The sequence below is a fragment of the Rhipicephalus microplus genome, chromosome X, assembly GCF_043290135.1.
Source record: "Rhipicephalus microplus isolate Deutch F79 chromosome X, USDA_Rmic, whole genome shotgun sequence".
In the NCBI taxonomy this organism is placed as follows: Eukaryota; Metazoa; Arthropoda; class Arachnida; order Ixodida; family Ixodidae; genus Rhipicephalus; species Rhipicephalus microplus.
The window spans coordinates 216,490,515-216,496,077 of NC_134710.1; the positions used below are offsets into that span (position 1 = coordinate 216,490,515).

Consider the following 5,563-nt stretch of genomic DNA (forward strand, 5'->3'; position numbering starts at 1 on the left):
AAAGCAACCATTAATTTGTTTCCTTTTTTTAGTACAATTAGGCATCTGTAAGACATGATGGAAAGCTTCACGTTCGAAATAGGGGTATTTACACATAGTCGCTGGCTTCGTCAGTTGTAGGCTGTATGCGTTGTCATTAGTGGACTCCCGTTTCTTGCAGGCCTTCCCACAATGCTGTATTTGAGCACGTGTGCCCGAACGATTACCAGGTGTGTGTATGTTAGGCGACGCCAGTTGAGCAACGAGCTGGCTTGAAGTATATGACTGACAGATGTAACTGACACACAAGTGTCAAGCTTCAACGGTGCTTTTCGACACTGTGGCAGCGGGAGTTCCGGCATCCGTCATCTTGGTCGTGTAGATAAAACGAGGTGTATCGCAGCCTTGGGAAGAGGAAAGTTTTGATTGATTGATTGATTGATTGATTGATTGATTGATTGATTGATTGATTGATTGATTGATTGATTGATTGATTGATTGATTGATTGATTGATTGATATGTGGGGTTTAACGTCCCAAAACCACTATATGATTATGAGAGACGCCGTAGTGGAGGGCTCCGGAAATTTAGACCACCTGGGGTTCTTTAACGTGCACCCAAATCTGAGCACACGGGCCTACAACATTTCCGCCTCCATCGGAAATGCAGCCGCCGCAGCCGGGATTCGAACCCACGCCCTGCGGGTCAGCAGCCGAGTACCTTAGCCACTAGATTACCGCGGCGGGGCGAGGAAAGTTTTCCAAATGAGCTAAAGTACACAATTAGTTCAATGCAATCTTTAGTATTAAGCATGCAGATGAAGTCACGCCATTATATCAACCATATATGATATGGTAAAAGCGGGGCTTATGAATATCGGATTGATACGCTGCTGAAAAACTAAAATTCCCAGCTGAGACTTCCTTAACTAACTAACTAACTAAATAAATAAATAACTTACTAACTGGTTTAGAAAACATTTTATCTCGGTGACCTGACCTACCTTGTCAAATTAGCATAACACCGCACATGACAGAGAGAAAGAGATGTGGGTGAGATATGTAAAAGACGCCGCCTTCTACAGCCCTATTAGGGAGCACGACTCAGCATCTGTGAGAATGTGAACAGCGGAAGAAGATGGGAACAGCAGGGCAGGAGATCAGTGATGAAAAGCACTGTCTCTGTTCAGGAACGTGGTGAGGGCAAGCCGGTTCTATAGATGGCCCTCCGTGGATCTGGTGATGCCCCGGTCGCGAAGTTGAAGGGGACTCCACTTTGGCCACTCGGGTTCTAAATGCCATCTGAGCAGCCGCCGCTGCAAGGCGTGCCTATAGCATGTATCCCGAGGCGAGGACCAGGCGGCTGAGCGCTGTCGTCGTGAGATGTGTTTTCTTTGTTAGTGTGTGTGCCTTCTCCTATACCAACGTGCGACGGTGCTCGGAGAAGCGAGACACAGCTGGCTTGAAAGGAGTGTAGCTTGGTAGCCAGGCCTTGGGCGCCTAAGCCGCCACAGATCAGATACTCCACTAGCCGCCCGACAGGGCACCTCCAGCGCCGGGAGGAGGAGGCCGGCCATCTCCGCTGGTTTGAAACTCCTCGCGAAGGACAGTCGACAGGTTTCTTCCATGGCAAGTGCTGACAAGGCGGCCGCGGCTGAGCCTGTAGCACGGAGAATCTGCAAAGACCATCAGTCTTCCTGGAACATCCGAACGACATCATACTAGAAAGGAGACCGAAGAAGAGAGTGACCAACTATACGTCTATTTTTCTATAGCGCTTTCAGTGCAGCGCCTCATCACGCCTCTGTGATGTCATAACGGCTGCGCTTTTAGCGCCTATAGAAGAAGTGTGCCTGACTGCAAACTTAGTCAATATAAGTCCTTGACTTTATAACTGTAGCAGAATGCACTGAGCAAATGAGAAACAGCAAACTTTCCAAGAAAGCAAAGAGGGTCATTAAGTATTATTAATAGACAAAGATTTTAAATACGACCTACAGTCTTCGAAATTGCTCGTTGAAGGTCAATGAAACTTAATTAATATTAAAAAATAAACATGTCTACCTTGTTATTTGTTACTTAGCACAGTATCGTACCTTTCACTTCTTTATTAATTCTTACCCTAATTCTTTCACAACTTTATTAATTCTTACCCTGAGCGTAGTGATTCGAGTGAGTAACAACGCTATATAACGCCTTTGAAAAAAAAATCTTCTCTGAGTAGTCATGCGCACAATGTTTCGCATCAAAGAACCCCAAACGTAGGAAGACAAGTGGGAGAGGAAGCAGTGCGGGCGTAACACAGGCGGTGCCAATGTCGTAGGCAAATCTCATTTCGAGGCTGCTATCGCCGCGGTAACGAGACAGAAGAACTATGCGTCCCATGGAGCAGGCTGTGTTCAAGCCAACCGGAAGAACCCGTTGACAACAGTCGCGTCATCATACGGTGTCTCGACAAGATGGATGGGACACAGTCAGGGCCGCACGGGATACGAGCTGAGCCAGAACGCCGCGGCTTGAGTGGCAGGTGTAGTGCGTATAACCACTTGAAGCTATCCGAACATGGCGAGTTGACAAAGTTCTAACGCAAAAAGATGACCGTTTTTTCTGGGTGCAGAGAGAAAAAGAGAAGAAAAAAATATAAGAAAGGTAGGAAGGTTAGACTAAGTCCAGTTTGCCACCCTACACGGGGAAGAGGGCTGCATAAACTTCGTCTATATAGGGACTTCACGTGAGATACACTGTCTATTCCTAGTCTGTTTTCATTGGCGGGCAAACATGATTTCATGGCCGGAACACCAGGTTGTCCAAAAAAGCTACCTATCATTGTACGAGGTCTCTCGTAGCCGATGCGTCAATAGCTTTATCTTGTTACGTATATCCAGAACTTTCCTGCGCCTATCTTAGTTCGCACCGTTGAAGTTTTCTGGTGAAATTGCGAACTAACCCAGCTACAACTGCAAACACTGGGATCGACTACTCACAAGTAACGGTAAAAAAATGCCATATACAGGAATAAAAAAAAGCATCACCATCAACGACAAAAAAATTACCAGTGAGAAGAAAACACGGGAATATTGCGCACACATACACCACCTAATTATAATGTATTTTATTTCAAACTGCATTTTTTTAAATGAACGTCACAGAAAACATGTACTGTCCCTCATTTTTCATTGTCTTTAGGGAACTGTATGGTATTACCATCAGGAAAAATTGCGATCTCCAGGTGTCTAAGGTTAAAAATGTTCCCTAACTAAGGTCCGATCATGTGAACTATAGTCTAGCTGTTCTTTAAAAAAAGCTTCGTTTCACAGTCCTTCTCTCTGCAGGCTTCAAGAAGACGTATATAAAGTGGCATTTAGTTTATAGATTCAATTTAATGCGTACTTTTTATTTGTGCAATTTAATACAAGTAGTCTCTGTTGAGAAGGAGGAAGGGAAGAAATGAAAAGGAGGGAGGTCAATTAGAAGCACGTCCGGTTTGCTACCCTGCACTGTGGGAAGGGGTGAGGGGGTTAAAAGAGATGAAAGAGAGGAGTGAAGGGCAACGTGTGGGTACATGCGACCTTGTACATTGCGCGCTTATAAGCGGTCGCGTAGTTCGGCCGTCTTTAGAAAACCTAGCAATGCTCGCGTCGCTTTGCTAGAGCCATGAACCGAGGATCTTCTCTAGGGAAAAAAGTCTACTGTTTAGTGTCTCTAACGTTTCGCGTAGCAAGTTGCGTTCGCTTGCAAAACGATCACACGAACACAGTAGACGTTCCATTGTCTCGTCAGTGTCGCACGATTCGCATCGGCAGCTATCCGCCATTCCTGTGCGAAAGGTGTACGCCTTCGTGAAGTATGTGGCTATAGCACGACTTTTAACGTAACAGTCGTCAAAATCCGCTGAAAACGCACTAGCATAGCAATAATTCAGTAACTGGTAAGACAATGCTTTCTGAGGCCAATATACTTGGGAGCACAGTTTAAGCGTGGGTTTATTAGGTTTATTTCTGCTAATCAGGCATGGCCAGCAATACCGCTTCAATATTCCCAACACATGTCTCAAAAGTAGGTAACCATTAAAATAATTGGGAATATTTCTATCTAGTTATCTATTTTGATTGTATTATTTGTTCATTCAGACTACGGATGCCATATTCAGCTACAGCCTTATTACAAATGTACAGACTGAAATTGGAATGGTGCTAATCAGATCCGTGCGAAGTTTGTTCTCATTATTTAAATTCTACTGGAACAAAGAATATAATAACTGTATGTCTTACAGTATACACGCGGCCACAACAGATGCGAGTGGCAAGCCGCGGGTCAACTTGCGGCTCGACGCTGGATACTTTACCGGGCATTTAAAATGTGCGCTTCGACACAAAGTGGCAAGCGCGATATATTGCAGAGTTTCGATCGAACGATGACCCATGCCGTGCTGTTGCGGGAAACCACATCTTACCAGTCCTCCACGGTGGATCAGTGGCTATACGGTTCTCACCTTTTGGGCCGAAGGTCGCGGGTTCGATGTCGGCTGTCGCATTTCGATGGAGGCAGTATGGTAGAGGCCCGGGTACTGTGGCCGATGTCAGTGCACGAACACCAGAAGGTAGAAATTTATGGAACCCTCCACTGCGGCGTCTCTAAATCATATCTTGGTTTTGGGACCTAAAAGCATTATTATTATTATTATTATTATTATTATTATTATTATTATTATTATTATTATTATTATTATTATTATTATTATTATTATTATTATTATTATTATTATTATTATTATTATTATTATTATACCAGTGACAGGGGATTGATTCAATTGTGGTCCTTCTGCTGCTGTAGCTCTCGAGCAACGTAGCGAAATTTTTCGTGGCTTTCTGAATGTCTAGCTTCTTTACAAGAGTGCTTGTGGTTCGGGCGGGTCTTTTTTCCGCAAGTGCCCCGTAGCCGAAGCGTAGCCGTTGCGCTTTTTCTAAGTTCCCGCATCCCGTTCGTCCATTCCCAACCAACCGATGCGTAACCCGCTCACGGTAAAAAACAAAACAAAAAAAAAAACACGCGAACTTGTAGCAGGCTTGAGTTGAGCATGGCGCACGAACGTTTCTGTTTTTTGGGGGCACGCAGAATATCTAAAATATCGGTTAGTGGCACAGCAAAGTGTACCGGTCGGAAATCCCTGTACGCGCCACTTAAAAACTCCGTTTACCCTGGAATTCATCACGCACAGCTACGCTCACCGGATCCGTGCATACAGCGCCCATCTTCGCGCTCGCCGTGAGCTTTCTGAGAGGCATATTAACGAGTGTGCTCTCTCGGTGGGAAGGGGCCTGTCACTCCTCGTGCCACGCCTAGAAGCCTCGCTCCCACCTTGAAAGCCTCTCTTCCGTCCTTCCCCGCCTCGAGGCAGCTCCGACTGAACTCCCTTCTGCAACAGCCCTCTCCCACCATCCAGGGGCCCCACGACAACGCGTAATCTTTCTTTGTGCAGCTCGGCAGAGAGCAAAGAAAAAAAACAAACAGCGCACGGCAGGAAAAAACGACGCCCAGCCAGAATGGAGCAGAGCGTGGCCTTGGGCAAAGCGCATTATTTACA

General features: G+C 45.6%; 1 long non-coding RNA gene across 1 annotated transcript; it reads right to left on the bottom strand.

The window, feature by feature from the left end:
• Nucleotides 1–948: 948 nt before the first annotated feature.
• Nucleotides 949–5,296, bottom strand: LOC142775974 (uncharacterized). The gene is made up of 3 exons (XR_012887199.1): nucleotides 5,208–5,296; nucleotides 4,472–4,638; nucleotides 949–1,655 (listed from the first exon to the last, which is right to left on the bottom strand). It is a non-coding gene; the product is annotated as an uncharacterized LOC142775974 (long non-coding RNA).
• Between the last annotated feature and the right edge of the window lie 267 nt (nucleotides 5,297–5,563).